The 19750-nt window shown below is 44.9% G+C and overlaps 1 protein-coding gene and 1 non-coding gene across 2 annotated transcripts in view; one reads left to right on the top strand and one right to left on the bottom strand.

The window, feature by feature from the left end:
- Positions 1-12212: 12212 nt before the first annotated feature.
- large2 (LARGE xylosyl- and glucuronyltransferase 2) overlaps positions 12213-19750 on the top strand; it is a 60040-nt gene continuing 52502 nt past the window's right edge. Inside the window, exons 1-2 of the mRNA XM_035158897.2 lie at positions 12213-12322; positions 16240-16328. The gene's annotated coding sequence lies outside the window, so the exon portion shown is untranslated. The remainder of the gene's footprint in view (positions 12323-16239; positions 16329-19750) is intronic.
- On the bottom strand, positions 15515-15596 carry trnas-cga. The gene has a single exon. It is a non-coding gene; the product is annotated as a tRNA-Ser (tRNA).

Raw genomic sequence — 19750 nt, 5'->3', positions numbered from 1 at the left:
GCAACACACACACACCACACACACACACACACACACACACACACACACACACACACACACACACACACACACACACGGATGATGAAAATTAGCATTTTGACAAGTGTTGACTTTAATTACGCTCGATGATTGTGAGCCACAAACATGACTGAGCCAATTATAGGAAATGCTGCCACATTAGAGCAAATGCAGCTCATTAACTTACAGCATACACTAGTGTGTGTGTGTGTGTGTGTGTGTGTGTGTGTGTGTGTGTGTGTTGTGTGTGTGTGTGTGTGTGTGTGTGTGTGTGTGTGTGCGTGTGTGTGTGTGTGGCAGCTGTTGTGTAATTTCCCAGCAGGTCTGAAACGTCGTTGCACTGATTGTTTTTCTGCAGCTGCCAACTCAATGGATGTTTTTCCAGGATTCTTTTATCACTTGATGATAATTTAAGGTTTTTCGGTAACCAGAGTAAATACTCTCCTCTGATTGGTTGGCAGGTGTCCAGTCGGATCAAAGATTGCGACGCTTCCACAGTCGACAGAGAGATGAGCTCCACGCAGATCAGCTGGTGTTACAGTCCAGGGACACGAGTTTCACGTACTGGAATGACGAGCACAGTGAATACGTTTCACAATGAAACAAACAATCACACAAGACGATGAGTTCTTCCTTTTCTTAAAACTCTGATATCTGCGCTGTAAATTGTCCGGGTGCTGCGCTAACCTTCATAGTTTGGTTCCACCATTTTCTCCACATCTTGTAGGAGAAGTAGGAAGAAGTGGGACCTGGTGTCCATCTGTTTTTATTGTCTTTGATCTGGACTGAGTGTTTTATCTGCCTCTAATTGATTAACCTGAAAGAACAAACAAAGCAGCTGAATGTAATCAAGTACTATGAATGTCTCTTCCTCTCTAGGCTTGAGTAAACCAGTGCTAACCCTAACCCTAAAACGATTGTTGACTATAAGAGCTGCTTTTTTATTGCTGTGGCAAATTGGAAGTTGAAGTTTAACGCATTAGCTGTTAAGCGTTTAAAGTATATTTAACTTAGATATTAAAACACAAAGAAGTGAAAGACTCTGTGGAACCACGACCTGTTGACGAATCTTTCTGACGTGTGATGCAGTTGATTGACGACCAAAGTCCAATGTCTTTCTCTCATTTATTTCGAATGTGGAACATCGCACAGCGTTCAGGGATCACAACCTCCTCTTCCTCCATCTTCCTCCACTCTGTCCGTCGTGCACAGGTCTGTGTGTGGAAGTCAGGGGGTGCACTCGAATGTGTTTGTGTTTCCATCTGTCACATCGGAGGGATGAAGGCAGGAGTTTTGAGCCTCTCGTCAGTGATGAGCTTCAGGAGGTGAAGCCTGTTATTACAGGTCAGGCCGGTCTGAGCCTCCTGTGTCGGAGGAAGAGGTGAACGTGGAGCGATCGGATCCTGACATAGTTCCTGTGTTTCTCTTCACTCAGTGTCAGGTTTGAGACTTGAACTCTGAAGGTAAATGTTTTAAATGTTCTCAATGACCCTACGACACAACGACTCCAGCAAGAGAAACGCCTCAAACGTATCCACACACACTTCTTTGATTTGTCTTGATTGAGAGATCCCTAACGGCAGAAAAGTATGTGTTGCAAAAAGAGTAGAATGAAAAGATTAAAACAAGTAAAATAAAATAAAAGGGATAAATCTGTATCAAAATCAAGTTAAAAGGAATCATTCCTTGTCATTAGTGAGTCGTCCTCAAACAAATGGCACCAGAGTCTTCACTGCACATTCCTGAACAGTTTGTAGAATTAGGAAATAAACACGAGCGGGTTTATATTTAATTATTGCATCACGACCGTAACAGAACTAAAACACCGGACTTCCCTCGCTGCTTCATCTGATTGCAAATTCAAACACGTCATTTCCGAAGTAAGACGGCGGCCACGTGACTAATATTTGCCACATGTTTAGTTTTTCTGCTCCGTCTCTGTCCACAGAGTCGCTGGCGGCAGCGCTGTGACCATCAGCTCGTTCGCTGGCATCTGTTTGTCATTTAGCCTCCGCGACCCCGGCCCTCGCTGCAGCCGGGCGGGCGTTACTGCCTCGCCGCTGCTGCTGATGGAGAAGATTCAACTCAACACTAAATTAGGAAAAAATAAATCTTCTGGTACTTTCACCACAATCTGCTCTGTCAGCTAAAAGAGGAAGAGGAGTCAGAAACCTGCTGAAAACGTGGAGGAGTGGATGTCAGACACGTCACCGCCTCCTCTGCAACACTTCACCTAAAATAATGCAGAGAAAAGTGCAGAGAGATAAATATAGAAAATATGGATACACTCGTTTTGCTGCTCAGTAAGTTTACACTGTCCATGAGCAAGGCATGGGAACCAACGAGCAGGCCGGGGTCGGATTACAGCTCTTACTGTCGTCTTTGTGCTGGTGATGATCAAACTTTGTTCTCTACTCAGTTTAAAGGTCCTCGAGTTTTTCAAGGGACTTTTGGGGCCCAACTCAAAAGGGACCTGGGGGAACTTGACCCAAAACAGTCGTTCAACCTGTTTACGAACAGTTTCAGGTTAAATTCCTCTAATGTCCAGTTTAAACATCATATAACTATAATTTATGTATGTTTTTAATCAGAGAAGATTCAATGTGGTTTATTAAACTTTATTTTTGGGGGAAACGTTGAGTGTGAACAGTTTTCACAGGAAGTTATATACACGTCTCTTTTCACACCTCATTGTTTTGATGGGATCATAATGTTTCCTTCACACCGCACAGCTTCACACACACACGCGCACACACACACACACACACACACACACACACACACACACACACACACACACTAACCTCCAGTGTGTGATGAACCGTACGATTAAAGGTTAATGGATTTTTACAGCTGTGATGGTTTTGCCTTAATCTCGGTCTAATTAGAGTTCACTCAGTTTCGCTCTCGCCACAATTAGCCTCTCGCCAGCCCCCTCCCGCCTCGTTTCTCCACCACCAGGAAAGTAGGGCGGCCGGAAGTCACGTTGCGGTCAGCCCCCGGCGGGAAGCGCATCCCTCCTCCCTGTCAGGACGACTGATGTATTAATACGCCCAGTAACTGAGGAGGTGAAGAGAGAGAGAGAGAGAGAGAGAGAGAGAGAGAGAGAGAGAGAGAGAGAGAGAGAGAGAGGAGAGAGAGAGAGAGAGAGAGAGAGAGAGAGAGAGAGAATTCAGTTTGACTCAAGATTAAAGCTCCGACTCTCTTCACTTTCTACAGGGAAAATAAAATGAGTTTAAATCAATGATGGACGACTCTATTCCTCCTCTTCCTCTTCCTCCTTTATCCCTTCCTCCTCCTCCTTCTGTCTCCTCTTCCTTCCCTTCCTCCTCCTCCTCCTCCTCTTCCTCGTCCTCTGACCCGCCAGTCTCTTCGTGTTTGAACAAAAGCAGCGTCGTGTGAAAACATCACCAGTTAAATTAAAGTTGCAGTAATGTAAAGACACGCAGGGCTCTGTGCATGCAAGTGTGTGTGTGTCTGTGTGTGTGTGTTAGTGTGTGTTTGTGTCTGTGTGTGTGTGTTAGTGTGTGTGTGGTCAGTCCTGAATAAGTGAACGAGCAGAGAAGAACTACTTGACTTTAAAAAGTTTGCGTCTCTTTGAATTAATGATCTGTTCTCTTGTTCTGCCTCTTCTTTTCGTCTTCTTGTTCTTCTCCTTCATTAATTTATTTCTTAATAAGTGTTTTTACAAAATAAAATATAAAAAATAAGAACAATCAGTACGAAGAAATGTAAAAACAACAGTGAGAGTTTGAATATTTGTAAAATATCGATTATATAATTGCACTTATAGTTTGAGTCCGTGTGTTACAGCGAGTATTGTTCTGTCCATTAAATATATGAAGCTGCAAGTTTAATGTCATTATGTAACGTCCTTTAATAAAATATATTAGTGTTCAAATGTTAAACAGTAAAAATGCTTCATTATTCCCTGAAAACTGATGTTGAGTTTAATATCAGAGAAAATGTTCGCGTTGAGAAACTTTAAATAAAAAATCAGTTTTTAAAATTAATTTTGTTTCTGTGGAAATGATGAAGCTGCAGTCGGTCAACAGGAAGTAAAATTACATTTATATTCACATATATGAGATCGAGATGGAGACACACACACACACACACACACACACACACACACACACACACACACACACACACACACACACACACACACACACACACACACACACACACACTCGAGCACTGAGAACTCCTGCCGTTAAAAACATGATGAGGCTGCACTTTGCTGTTAGTTCTGCGCCAGCGAATGAATGAGTTTTTTAAATTTTTTATTCGGTGCCACAGCAGCGACTCGTCCTGCATCAAAGTCTGTGATCTGTTTTATTATTAACATAAAAACAGTCATGAGGGAAAAGCCTGGCAGGAGGGAACCAGTCTGACGGAGGCCGAACGACTCTCACTCAAAACCCAACCCCGCCCGACTCCCCCGATCACAGACGACATCAGAAACAAACGCACCCACCGGACCCAGAACCACCTCAAACCATTCCGGGTTTTTACTGGATTTAATCTGCGGCTCTGTTTGGAGAGGAGGCGACCTCTGACCTCTGAGGATACATAGGAACATTTTCTGGTCATTATTAAACTGAGACGATGTCAGGACGACATGAAAGCTCGCCCCCTGGTGACTGGATGCTGTTCAGGTCATAACCTCCATCTCCTCCATGTTAGCAGATGGTGCATAGAAACCTAAGCTGGTGAAGTGTGTGTACGGGCTGGACCTCAACGCTGCGGTTTCTATTAGCGTGTTTTAAGCATGTTGCTGTTGCTGTACGTCTCATGTGTTTCACGTGAAAAGCCGACAAACTGTTTCATGATCGAGTCGTGGGACGAAGCTTCTGTCTCTTCTCAAACAGACACAGTCCAGTTTTAAATGATCTTAAAACATCTCTGACGATGACGACACTTCTCTCTCTTTGCTCTGTCTCCTCTCCTGCTTCTAATTGACCCTTTGAAACTTTATTTAAACTCACTCTGGGTTGAGGAGCTGTGTGTGTGTGTGTGTGTGTGTGTGTGTGTGTGTGTGTGTGTGTGTGTGTGTGTGTCTGTGTGTGTCATTGTGACTCTGGTCAAAAGTTGTCGTAATTTATTGTTGAGTCACCGCCGCCGCTTCGGCTCAGCTCCCGTCAGTGAGACAAATCACTGAGCTGATTTCAGACCAGCACTTCTCCCGAGGGACTCGAGTCATTCAGGAAACAAACTGGCCTGATTACTTTCTAGATTGCTGCTGAAGTGACTCTCGGTCATGTTGCATCTGAGACGACTGACTGAGCGTTTTAATAACAGTCGTCACCCGTCCTCTTCTCTCTGTATGTAAATAATAAAAACACGTTGTGGCACACAGGCCTTCATCAGAAAACCACAAATCAAGGAAGAGCTCGACAAATAGGAGGTGACATCATGGACTGAGAGGAAATATCTATATCATATCTATATTATAATAATATATATATATATGTCAGTCTGAAAGCAGCTTAAAACACTTTGTAGAGTTAAAGGATTTTAATGTGGGAACTCTTGATTTCCACATGAACAGTGTGTTGGTTTATTTCCTTTTTTGCATCAAAACTTATCACGACTGCACTTTGTGGATTTTATTTACACATAAATTTACATTTAAAAAGTAACTTTTTACATTTAACTGTTATTTATTTATTTCTGTGCTGTTAATCGAATCTTTGGTCAGTCTGCATAGAGTTTATGGAACATTTTTATTTTAAAAATGCTTCAATATAAATTTAATATATACAGCATATCATTATTTTACAATTATTACAATTAAGTAAAAAAAAAACTATTTAGGATTTTCATTTTGTGAATGAACCCAAACATCCCATGACTCATCGTTTCGCTCAGAAACAGCAGCTGAGTTAAATATTATTCATGGTTTTATTTTCGAAGGCTCAGTGTGCCGGACGATATTTTACATCCTGATGAAGGGGTCAGAGGTCGTTGGTTTTCAGCCCACGTCAGCCTGAGTCTGAGAGTGCCTCCTGTTCCTCGACCATCTTGGACCCTGTGTGGGATTGTCCTCAGAGACGCAGCCAAATAAAAGCTGCAGCTCTGAGTCATGTTTTCCACGTCAAGTACTTTCTCCGAGCACATTTATCTGAGGACTCTGTTCCCGTGGCGTCTAATTGAACTGTTTCTCTGTTTGCTCGTTAGCCGACTCTGACCTCTTTGTGTTTTTCCTTCAGCTGAATTCACCATTTACCTCAGATCAGGAGAAAATATCCAACGATAACATATGATCGTTTATCACAAGAATCTTCAACTGAGTCGTACACTGAGTGAATTACTGCTGATGTTTCCACTGAGGAGGATTAACACGTTTAACACGTTTAACACGTTTAACACATTTAACACGTTTAACACTCCACATTAGAAACATGCAGGATTTTTACAGTGTTGATTTAAATTCATTCATGTATATAAAGACGATCAGTGACGTTATATAAAGAAGATCGGAGACTCAAAATAAAAATTGACATTTTTCAACTTCCTCCAGTTGTACAAACACTGCCATCTTGTGGTAGTGATGTCATTTGGCATATCAAGGTCCCGCCCATACACACGTTAGACCAATCAGAAGTCAGTCTCAGCCGTCAATCATTATGTCTCAGCCCGATTTTATATCATCAAATAACAAATTAAAACCAAACACTTGAACAAACATCAGCGTGATGAGAGAACCTGTAATGACTGTATGTCCCCTCTGCTGACATGGAGGAGGCAGGGTTTATGATCACCACCAGTTTATGTTGTAAACTGAGCTTCAGTGGGTTTTTAACTCTGCAGCATTAAACGAGTGAAGGCCCCCGTGAGTCATCAAAACTTTATTTTGAGTTTCATCTCATGAACCAAGGCAGGAGACAGGAGTTAATCCCGTCTGTGTGTTTTCGTGGGGGTGGTGTAAATGTATAAATGTCACATTCAGCCTCTTGTGCTGCTGCGTTAATTAGATTCGTCCTGCGCTGCTGAATGCGTGCGATGCTGTTTACTGACCCCGCAGGGCCGAGCAGTAACGACCGCGCTCTCCTCCGTCAGCCAGCACACTTAGAGCTCAATTTGTTCTCATTATAATCAGCAGAAAACACCGTCACAACTCATTTTCTCTGCTGACCCTGGTATTCTCTGTGATTAGAAATGTGGCAGAGCATCTGAAACCTGCCGTGCAGTACCGCGTCACCGCAAGGTGGGGGGGGGGGAGCCGATATTTCCTCAAGTGACTCGTGCAAATACACGTTAAAAGTCTCATCAACCGCCGACCCGTCAAAATAAGAGATTTTATTTACCTCTGCACTGTTCAGCTGCAGGAACGGTCCCAACGAGTTAGCGTGCTTCACGGGACGGCCTGACTCATTCCTGTTTCTGGTGTGTTCGGGTTTGGTGGTGTCACGCAGCAGCAGCCGCCCTGCAGCGCTCAACACACACACACACCACACACACACACACACACACACACACACACACACACACACACACACACACACACACACACACACACACACACACACACACACACACACGCCACCTCTGTTTTTCTGCTCCTGCTCACGAAGGTAACCGCGGGCCGTGGCGTGCTGTAGATCTGTTTGTGTCCTAAAAAAAGAGCAGGAACATTGGACACAACAAGTCTCGTCTGTTTACTCGTCCTGTCGTCTTCAGTGCAGAGATGCAGGACGCAGCTGAGACGTCACTTTTTGACGATCCGTCTCTGACCCTGATGCATTCTGGCAGATTTCTCTACCTGAGAAGATGAGATGAAAGGGTTTGGAAACACTGGGCCACAGGGTTTGCATTTACATAACTTCATTTCCTACAGAAATAAAAGTAATTTAGTTAATTTTCACGTGCGTCAGCTATTGTGTCGACGTCCGTCCAACAAAAGTCCATCATCTATAGAAGTGAAGCTTTGAGGGTCACTGGGGGCCTGGAGCCAATCCCAGCAGACATCGGGTGAGAGGCGGGGTTTACACGGCCGAACTTACAGACACAAACAACCACCATCGACTGTACATAAAGTGGAAGTGTGTCGATCAGCCCCTGGTGGCTGGCTGCAGTATAACTCATAAACCCTGGCGTCCACACACATATTCATACTTGCACAAATACACCACAGCAAATTCCTCGTATGTGTAAACCTTCTCGCCAGTAAAACCCGATTCTGAGCACAATTTCAAAATTTCAAAACTTTTACAGGCTGAAAAACTCAGTATAGCAGGTGTAACCATGGCAACAGTGATGATGGTTGTTGATTATGACAACAACTCCCATGATCCCACATGGTGCCAAACTCCGCCTCTTGTTATTGTTTTGACTGAGAGACCCCTGGTGGCAGAATATGACATGTTGTACGTTCGAGACTAAAAACAGACAATATTTAAATGACCTGAAACCTTGACAGTACGAAGCTTTTAGTGCTCGTCCCTCAGAGAATTCTCAGAGACGCCATTTTGCACCAAGATCAGACAGGAACAAAAATCCACGAGATTCTGTCGAATCGGTGAACCTGCAGCTGGAAACAGGAAGTTAAAGCTCAGTCTGTTGAACGAAGCTCAGAGAAAAGCAGTGAATCAATAATTTAAGCTGGATGTGGCAGGTTGAGGGAAAGCACCTTCACCAGAAACACTAAATCACAGAGCTTCGTCTCACAGTGACTCCTGGGTCCATGAAACATCATAAACCCATGATGAACTATATCCTGTGTGTTGTCTGGAGCGGAGTCAGCTCCGAGCTTTTATCGCTGCCGTGCCGCCGTCTCTGTCAGGAACGCCTCGCTCGCTCTGGATTTCAGCGTCGGTGTCAGAAATCTTTTCCAGCCCCCAGCCACCAACAGATTGTACTCTTAAAGGGGATCATCGCTTAAATTAAAAATTCATGTTGCTCCAGCGTTGGAGGTCCGTGCACTGAATATTAATGATGAACAAGTCTCCCAAAGCCCAAACGCAAACCTGGAACCCTGGAGATGATTTTATTTTCAGATATATATATGTGTGTGTAGTTTTTTTACTTGGTAAAATAATCTGCCAGAATGTGTGTATCTGCATTTACAGTATTTGATTGGCCAACACGGAAGGAGTTAAAAACAACGTCAGCTTCTTTTAAATGTGTTAATGAATAAATAAACTGTCAGAAGATCAAATATATCTGATTGTCTTTAAGAGAAAGAGAAATAATCAGCAGATCATTTCTGAGAGTAAAAACGTACGATGTGTCCTACGTGTCAGTGAAGCCTTCAGCCAATCAGAGCAGAGTTATCCCAAATGATGACGTTCTGCAGCGCCAGAGGAAGTCGGACAAATTTTCTAACAAGCATGCATTGTGTTACATCCAGCATGCATTGTGTTACATCCAGCATGCATTGTCTCCATCACGTCACATTGATTGTTTTTCAGTCTTGTCGTCCACATCGCTACAAAGCACTCGAGCATCCGATGTCTGAGACGTTTGGTTTGAAAGGAAACTGATTGGAAAAGGGGAGGTGCTTTCAAAAAATGCTTTGCCGCTGATTGGATGAACCATCTGTCTGTCGTCTGTCATAGTTGCTGAAACCAGTCGGGGAAAAAACATCTAGAAAAACACTTGTGTTGTTCTTTCCTCTGTCAATAAAGACGTTTTCTCCAGGTCTGATACAACCGATGCTGCAGCAGCTGAACTCTTTAGGAGACGTTGTTGTTCCATCGGTTTGTTTGCTGTTGTCACATCTGGAGCCTCGAGAGACAGATCCTTGCTCATCAGCTGCCTTTTCAGGTTATTTTCTCTCGTGTTTGTCTCAAACTGACTCTACTTGTGTGTTTCGTCTGATTTCCCGACGTCGCTCTGGCTGCAGATGTGCTGCCTTTGTTAAACATGAGGCTGCAGACGTTTCTTTGCTGTAATTACTCTAGAAGGAAAACGGTGACCCAGGAGGAGCCTGTCCTGTCGCATCAGGGACGAGAAACCACTCTGGCAACCTGCCCATGAACAATTGTGATTTCTGGAATGTACAACAAAGCCGCAGGCGCTGCTGCTGGGAATTAAGCCGGAGGTGTTTGGGTACTTTTACCAAAACCCTGCAGACCCGGCTAACATACCTGAGCTTGTCACATCAGCCACGATGTAACTTTCTTCTCAGATGGAGACACGAGGGAGAAGTTCTGGATCAGGAACCTCTGATTCTCATGTTTCTCCTCTGACAGTAAAACCCTGAGATTGTGTTTCACATCTCTGTGACCCCGACTCCGCAGGATCACTACAGAGAATATTTCTCCCATTTCTCAGTGACTCTGCAGTTACTGTTCGTTGACCTTTGTCTTAATTCTTCTGCAGCACACATGGTTTCTTACTGGAAGACGTGGCAGGGCCCCAACTTGGCATCAAAGCTCGTTCTGTCGGACACGGTTTTTCAAAGGGGGGCAACAGACGGCTAATTGGAGCTGTGCTATTTTAAGGAGAGACGGGCCTCTCATCAGGATCTAATGTCGGCTGATGACAGACGCTGTCAGAGTCTTGATGGAGGGTGTGGGGGGGTTGAGTTCATAAAGAGACAGATGAGCACACAGTGTTTTTAGAAGAGTTGGGTCCTGTGAGGATCGGGAGGGCAGGGACCTGCTGGTGTGTCGCTCTGATGCCACGATGCAGGTGAACCACTACTGAAGATTATTTATAGTTTAGGTCCATGTTGAAAGTTCATATACTTCTTTCCATCACTTATACTTTCCTCAGTTTGGCTCCATCAGATATTTGTAATAAAAAGCTGAAAGCTAATAATCAGTAATAATCTGATTTGTTGTATCCTGGGTTTTTCACGCTGAACTTTCCAGACGCTTCCTGTGACGCAGATGCAGAAGCTGCATGGGACAATAATTTTGCACGAGAAACATCAGAACCTGTGTTACTCAGGTTTTTGTGACCACGTTTTGACATTTCACAGTGGAACTCAAACTTTAGCAGATTCTGTGTCTGAGTTGGGTCCACAGCTGCGACTCAGAGACGACGACGCTCCCTGCGACGTCTTCATCTTCCCTCGATGAAATCCAAGCTCGAGGTTTTGACACAGCCGAGGATCCAGTGTGAGTCGGGTGCTCGACAGAACACGATGGACCTCGTGCAGACATCTCTCACTCCACAAGGTGACTTCACGAGGCGACTAAATCTGAATCCTGTTCTGTTTTTGCTTTTCATCGATTCAGTCTCTGAACTTTTTGCACAAAGGAAAGTTTATCCTCTTCTCCTCTGAGTCTGACGGCAAATTTCCCAAAATGCTCAAAAACATTCTCAGGATTAGTTTCACTCAGAAGACGAGGATCCTCTGGCCGATCCGTCCAATCACTGTTCGTTCTGACGGCTGATGTCAGGTCAGACATAACAGAAGCTTCAAACACAGTGCGTCACCACTCTGCATCTCTGCCGTCTCCCCGGACTGTGTGTTTGAATAAGTTCTGTATGTAGCAGGAGAGGAAACTGGATGAATGAAGATCGCTTCCGTTCTGCTCAGCTCTGATCGTAGTCGTCGTTCTCACACAGACTCATGAAACTATCAGGAGGACTCACACTGACCTTTGACCTCTGTCTCGAAGCGGACATGTCACCATCTTCCTGCAGCCGCGTGTGTGTGTGTGTGTGTGTGTGTGTGTTTGTGTACCTCTGGTAAATCTCTGTATGACCTTACAGAGCTTTTGTGTTCTTCCCTGCGAGTCTTTGGCGGTCCGGCTCCTCTGAGGTCGGACTTAACAGGGGATCAACCACATTTCACTCATTAGAGCCTCGGATAAGATCCATCGCTCAGCCCGGGCTGTGTGTGTGTGTGTGTGTGTGTGTGTGTGTGTGTGTGTGTGTGTGTGTGTGTGTGTGTGTGTGTGTGTGTGTGGGGGGTGTGTGAGCTCGACATAAGATGGCCGCCTGCAAGGAGCCGCATCACTGAGGCCCAATTTGACACAAATCCACGGAGCTTTGTATCAAAGCCTGAAGTATTTCCAAACACCCCTTCAAAGTCTCCTTAAATGGGAAGAAGGCTGCAGGGTTCTCCAGCGGAGGAGACAGAGGAGCCTAATGCTCCCCCACTCGATGACGGTGAGCGTCAGAGAGCTGAGTCATCTGCTGACCTTCTCTTGCCCCCATCATGTCATCACGAACACCTAATTGCTGCTCATTATTTTCAGGGGGAGAGATGGAGGGAGAACGGGAGACGTGTTTCCCAGCAGGAGGTTTGATTCCCAGTGAGTGGGGGTGAGGGGGTAATGGTTTTCTGTCTGCGTGATGTCCGCCACAGTCACTGTTATAAGTGAAGAGCCATATTCCACAGGTACGTGCACATTTCTGTTTTTTACGTGCGTGCAAACATCTACGTCACGGTGGCTGAGGAAACTCACCCTGCTGGAGGTTAATGATGCAGCTCCTCTGTAGATTGAGTTCGTGGCTCGTTGATGATTTAAACGGCTCCGTTTTCTCATTAAAGAGGCAGAAACAGGTGTTAATCAAATAGTGGGTGTTTGTAATTGAATGAGAGCCTCTGCTAATAAGCTGTGACTGCAGCCCCGAGTATTTGCAGCCCGTTTATGAAAAGGCTATTCAATGCAATGAAAAGCATCTTTGTGTTCGGGGACACTGAGGTCTATTTGTGGGGTGATAAAGTGTGACACTGTTTGGATGTTTAACATAAACAGCACTGGGTTTTATTTGACGACGGGTATTGTTACCCGCATGGTTCTTTATCGGGGTGATACGGAGACGTGGACTCTTCCTGGAACTCATCGCAGATTCATTCAGGACAAAAATAGACAGTTTAAAGTTTCTCTAATGTGATTTCAGCTCTCATGAGTCTCATTTACAGACGTTTATAACGTCCTGACCTCCGAGTGTGAGCAGCTCTGTCTTTTATTTATCTCAATAATCATTATTAAAGTGATATTATGGATGTTATTGATGAGGAGGACTGCAGGTTGTCACGGTGACGCTCTCAGCAGCAGCTCATTTCCATCTGTAGGCAGGAAATACAAACTTTACTTCAACTGTATTTGTCCCTGAAGGTTTTACTGCAGGACATCGATGACAAAAACAAGGCACAACACAGAATACATAGAAGAGGAGGGTTGAACACTAATGGTCCCAGGTTGATCTTACACTTGATGAATGAATACAATAAAAACTAGAATACTAAATACTATAAGAGCTAAAAAATATTATAAAAGTATTATAAAATACCAAGAATGCCTTCACTTCCATACTGAGTTTAGAAGGAGGTGAGAATGAATGAGAGCTTTTACGGGGGGGAATCTGATCAGGAAGCCATGACGGTAAAAAAGTGAAACTCAGGGTGAAGAGGGTGAGAGCTGACAGATAAAAAGAGATTTCCTCTCAACCTGTTTGTGGTTCAGTGAGGTTACTGCGCTGGACCCGAGTGTGAATCTGCTGAGACGGTTGTCAGGAAATTAACCGAGGATCTTTACGATCTCCAGATGAAGAAGCACTTCCATCAACACAGGGTCCAGGGATTTCCAGTAAATGTTTATGGTCACGACAGAAGTAAAAACTCTCACAGCTTGTTTGGTCCGGACCTTTCCGACTTTTCAGTTTCGTCTGAATCAAAACAACCGGTGTGAAAGTTTAGCTGCCTCAGTTAACAGCCTGTGAACTGATTTCTCCGTGGAGGACACTGAACCAGACAAAGCACTCGGAGCGTCCTCGGCTAAAATGGAACAGAACTCGATCAGGACTTTTCATGTCAAGAACTCAAGTTCACACAGACTCAGTCCGTCTTTCAGTTTGAATTCACTTAGAGTCAGATAAACGGCCCCGAATATAGAACCAGACATTAGAGTGTTAAGAAAAATACATTTTAGCAACTCATATCTGTTTGTGTTCCTCAAGATAATTCGGGATATCAATTCTGGAAATAGATTCAGTAAATAAAGATCATTCGAGGAGGAGTATATCTTTTCTCCTCCTTCTCCTCCGACCCAGTAACCTTGATTCTTTGTTCTCACACAGATCCTGTTAACCAGCAGCCGTCTGTCCTCTCTGAAAAATTGGATTTGGCCCAGGTTGCTCTCAGGACAGAACTGATTAACAGGTGCTCTGACACGCATCGTAATCAGGATCGTGTCGCCAGGAGGTAATTCATCGAAAACCTCCCGAGCTGAGAACGCCAACAAACGAGCGGAGGAGAAACGAGGAGCCGGAAGACGACGGGCTCGAGGTCAAACGAACACAACAACAGGAGGAAGGCAGACGTTTTCAAGGACTCCTGTTCATGATCACGATCTTAGTGTTGAGTCTCCTAACGTCCAATGCTGCAGGCTCCGGTTGGACAGTCCTCGCTGAAATGACGACTGTAACGAAGCTCGCTCGCCGTCTCGTCCACAGCAGCTGTGAGGTCACCGAGGCTCCATGGCAACCAGAGATTGAAATTAGTGTCTCTGAACGGCTGTAATTTTGCAAAGAAGGAAAGTGACGAGAGACGAGAAGACCTGGTGTTTCTGATTCATCATCTCAGAAAAGATCCATCCAGCGTCTTTTTATTCCTCACATTCTTCATCCTCGTCAAACAGTCACTCAGAAGCTGTTTTCACACATGAACTCTAAATATGTGGACACGATTTTACTGACATTTCCTGTAGTGAGTGTTTGTGAAGCAGCAGCAGGTTGTCGGGTCCGACTCGTTCACACCAACAGGAACATGTGGGAACATCCAGGCGAGGGGCGGAGCCTGTAGAGCAGCAGGAGGCCGGACATGACGTATAAACTCTGCTGTGGAAAGATCAGTGTTGTTGTTTACAGCTCATCCACACCGGCGTCGGCCCTCATCACCAAAAGATCTGGAACCTCATCGTGTTTCCAAGTTCACGTCTTCGTCTTCTACGTGTACGGCTCCTCTTCTTCATCCTGAGATATTTCATCATCAACACGTCCACTCGCTCTCTGACGGACAGATGTTTGTTGAATTAAATCAACAAAACACCGAAACCCATGAGACACAAGCAGATGAAGGGAGGAAGTCAGTTTTCCTGTTCCTTCAGAAGGAGCAGACTTCCCCTGTCGTTGTGCGTTGCTGATGTGTGCGTCGTCGTGCAGACCTGAGGCAGCGCTGCAGGACGAAAGAGAATCACCACGACCTCCTCTCCTCCGTCTCTTTGTCTTCACACGATGTCGCCGGAGGCTGGCGGCCGCGTCACTTGTGGTTTTCTCTGAGAATAAAAGGCAGAAGAACAGAGAGGAGGCGGATGATCTGTGTGTGGAGATCAGTTGTGATGTGTTCTCTGAATACTGCTCCGGTGTGTGCGTGTGCTGCTACACATGAAGACGTATGTGTGTCTGTTATAGTCTCTGCGGTAAATAAAGACTTATTTGACTCCTGATTGGTCGAGAGTGTGTATGGGCGGGACCACGGCTCCACTTCACGATCATCATAGACTCGTTCCTCAGGTCAGGGGCCGAATCCTTCAGCCTTCACCGTCTTCGACTGTTTCTTTGAGTTGAAGCATCATAAATGAAGCGACGTCACGAACAGGATTCGAACCTGTGCGGGGAAACCCCATTGGATTTCGAGTCCAACGCCTTAACCTCTCGGCCACCGTGACCTTATAGAGTCTGACCAAAGACACAATCCATCGTGTGATAGGTCAGGCTGGGGAGCATCCAGCTGTTGGAGGCTTTGTTTCTCAGGGATGGAAGGACCAGTTGAAGGAGCCTTGGAAATGGGACGTCCTCGTTGAAATGCAGCCTCCGCAGGAAGCAGCCAGTGAATAGACACACAGCTTCCGACTATGAATCATCACCACAGGGGGGCAGCGTTAGTATCCGAGATATTTTGGCTCCATTTCTGGAGGAAGTGGTGATTTTTTATTATTTTTATTGCAGCAAACAAACAAGCTTCTCAGTGACTCAGTGACTCGGTGTGAAGTGACGTCTCATCAGATTCTGCTGAAGTTTGAATAAACACAATGTTTCTGAATTCAGACAATCACAGTTTAGAGCTTTGTTCCCATGAATTCCTCTGATTCTGAGCCTCTGGTGATTTCACACTCAAACCTTCCTCCTCCTGGAATCTGATGATGCTTGTGTCCTTCACAAAGTCAGAAACCACAGAATCACTCAGTGTTTGATCTTTAATACATCACATCAGTGTTGTCAGGCTGAAAAACTGCTGCGAGCTTTCTCTGCCGTCACAAAACAGTACGAAACCTTCCCTCAGATTTTTCTCCTTTCTTTCTTCTTCTCAAGGTGAAGCGTGCGGCAGCCAGGCCTCGTCCCGTGCTCTGGAAATGAAGTGAAGATGACAGAAGAGAAGACGTGGGAACAGTCGGTGTCAGGTGAGTTCAGCTTCTGCTCTCGTATTCTGACTTTCTCATCAGCAAAGTGACGGATGTGTTTACAAAAACTCGAAATTTGTTCTTGAGGATCCAGCGTTTGACAAATGAGTAAAGGTTAATTTATTCTGACTTACCGTATAAAAAGAGATACGATACAACCGTCACTGTTTGTTAAGCAAAACGTTGTGAAGGAGGTTGTGATAAAGAGCACTGGTTCAACTTACTAAGTCACAATTGTTGTGTAAATTTCTTCCTCGTGTTTTCTGATCATCTTGATTTCTGCTCCGTTTCTTCTGTTTTGTTCGAGGCCGTATGCTTTCAGAAGACGTGCACGAATACGCAAACACCCAAAGTACGGACTGAAGGCTCCGTCTGTTTTCATATATATGTATCTAATGTTCAGCATGATCGAGAATCTCTTGTGTCTTTAAGGTTTTTAAGTTTGAAGTCTTTAAGCGAACTTACGTTAGTTTACCATTGACATAATCTGTACGCAAAGGCATTCACTCTGTCTGTAAACTGATGGATGAGGTTACTGTGGTTACAAGCACACCGATGTGCTTTGGTTCCAAATCTCATCGCTGTTGCTACGGTTACAATCTCACGTCAGCACCACTCCACAGTTTCTGTTGAGTTTTATAACGCTGCCTGGTTTCAGTTTGAAAACTCTGGGGGTTGTGTTTTTGTCCGGACGAACAGAAACGGAGACTCTTGTAAACTGTGACGCGGACGTGGCTGTAGCCTGTAACCTGTGGGCCAATGTGAAATCGTGGCCAGATGGTGGCGCTAGAAGAAACTGAAAGTGCTCAGGTTTCATGATCTTTGTATTTGTGAGTTTTTAAAAAAAAAACAGACGCCGATACTTTAACCAATCTTTATTTTTAAATCAATAATTTAAATAGATAAATTTGGATGATGATGAATCGTGTTTCAGTGACGTTCATTTCTATCAAACACGTTGTGGCTGGTTTCGTTACAAATATCCGACTCAGAACAAAACAGATGTTTATTAGAACCTTTAAATTCAGATCATTAGAATCTCTATGATCCTGTCGTCACATGTAGTTTTCTGTAAATACCTTTTTTTGTTCTGTTCTCTCAACATGAAGCTTTTTTAACTCTGAGCTTTGAGGAACAAACCTCTTCTTCATCTTCCCACAATCCCATTTGGCTCTGAATTATTGAAGCGACCGGTACTTTAGGCGAAGTGAGTTTCGACTTCTTTTTTGGAAAACCACTTTTCTTTCAAGCCCACACGTACACACACACCTTCAGATGAACCCTCCCCCCCAAAAAGCTCCCACATGTGTTGTGTAGTGAAGCGCTCATGCAGAAGGCTGCACCGGGCGACCTCGCCCTCCTCCCGTCCTCCCGCCGACCCTGTGCTTCACTAAGTCCAGCGGAGGCCGGTACACTTACATAAGCCAACCCTCACCTCACTGCCCTGCTCCCTTTTACTGTTACTACCGGCTGGGTGCCTCTCACAAACTCTGCCCGTCGATATGTTTTATTCTCTGCAGAGCTGAACTGAACCGTGTCCAGTAAACTGCTGCTGTCGCCGTGTTGTAGCGTCTTTGTCCTGCACGTAAAGATCAAAATGGGCCTCATGGGTGAAAGAGAGGAAGAAGAAATGCAGCTCGCACCCTGGGGTCACCATGGAGACAGAAGTGTTCCGGGTAAAGTCGTCTTAACAGGCTCTGCTTGTTAAACACTGAGGAACCGGTTGATTCGTGGTTGTAAAAGCAGCTCTCGTCACGGCTCCATGCGTGTGTTTGGCGTGACCGTTGAAGGTTCAGTTAGAGAACGAGGAAAACTTTGAACCTCTCATGATGACGATGTGCTGGTGTGAGATGTTTTCAGAGCGTAGTAAAGCGAAAAGGTGACGGTGAGGTCAAGAGCTGCGTTCACACACTTTCCAGGATCCGGGGGAAACCGGGGAACTTTATTTCTAGTCACAGAAAACCAGAAAACTACTTCTGAAAAATAACTTTCCTCATCTTCCTCATCTTTTCTGCTGAGAGCAAACTGTCGTATCTCTGTAATAAAAAGTTCTCTGCTCAGGGAAGAGATGTTGGAAAATACTGGCACTGACGACCACTGATTGGATCCAAATCTTCAGGATCTTCAGTCTCACACTGTTGGTTTTGTGGGCTCGCACAGAAACGTCAGGTGTGTGTGTGTTTTGACGGCTGATCGCCCCCTGGTGTCTTGGGTGCAGTATAAATCACAAACCCCACCTCCTCCATGTTAGCAGATTGGACGTGGACCAAACTACAAAATCAAAGTAGACCTTAAATGTATCTCAGAGAGGGTTTTCATGTTTCTGATCAGTTTGGTTGTGATTAGTTATTTGATGATATTAAAACAGGCTGAGACGTCATGACTGACAGGTGAAAGTGACTCATGATTGGTCGAGTGCAGCCGTGGGCGGGACATCGACACCACGACTCCACTCCACTCTCTCTACTGCACAGACTCCAAATGACTCGATCACCACAAGATGGCAGCGTTTGTATCGGAGATATTTTAGCTTCATTTCCGATAGTGTTAGAAAGTGGAGACACGTCGTCCGTCTTTATTTAGAGTCATCGATCGACTTTGTTTACGGACGAGCGGCGGTTCAACGGATTCATGGAGGAAATGACTCGTCACTGTCCTCTGCTCTTTGTCTTCTGACCGGAGAAGATCCAGAGTGAGTGAAAGCCTCTGCAGGAGGTTTTTATTATTGAAACACAGCGACGTGTGCCTGGATTGAATGTGCTGCAGTGTTTCCTCTTTACTGCATGAACTTCCTGTCAGTGTGGATTAGTGCTGGGCCGGCGCTCCGCCCTGGAGAGGAGCTGTTTAGATAACTCAAGCTTCAGCCTGATTTATGGCAGAGATGAAGTGAAAGCAGGAGAACATGTTGGTGTTGAAGGACGTTTACACGGAATAAACCTGTTCGCTGCCACACACCAGAGGTGACTCGTCCGGGACCGATGTGACGCTCCTCAGCAGGAGGAGCGCAACTCCCACGAAGTGATCTCAGGCTCCAATTCATCTTTAACTGGTTTAACATGTGACTTTCTGTTGGTTTGATAAACTCACACACAGGAACTTTACGTTAATTCAGCCCCATTTGCATTCAACATAAACAAAGAAGGCGACACTCGAGCAGACCAACATTTGGTGAATGTGAAGATCAAGACCTGGTCGGCAAAACTCCACCATCTCTTGTTGCTGATGATTTGCCCACAGACCCTGTCAAGCACTCGCTCTCCGTAGTTAACAGCAAGTATATTCCAACCTGTAGAAAACTTGAAAATGTTAAGTTTACAAGAACAGCAGTAAACTATCACTTTTGAGTATCACCGTTTGACGGATGGATTATTAAACAGATTATTAAACACACGTTAATCTGAGGGTTATTCAGGATGACAGGG

The sequence above is a fragment of the Hippoglossus stenolepis genome, chromosome 1 (genome assembly GCF_022539355.2).
Source record: "Hippoglossus stenolepis isolate QCI-W04-F060 chromosome 1, HSTE1.2, whole genome shotgun sequence".
Lineage (NCBI taxonomy): Eukaryota > Metazoa > Chordata > Actinopteri > Pleuronectiformes > Pleuronectidae > Hippoglossus > Hippoglossus stenolepis.
The sequence above is the reverse complement of the archived record's forward strand: the minus strand, read 5'-3'. Positions and strand labels throughout refer to the sequence as shown.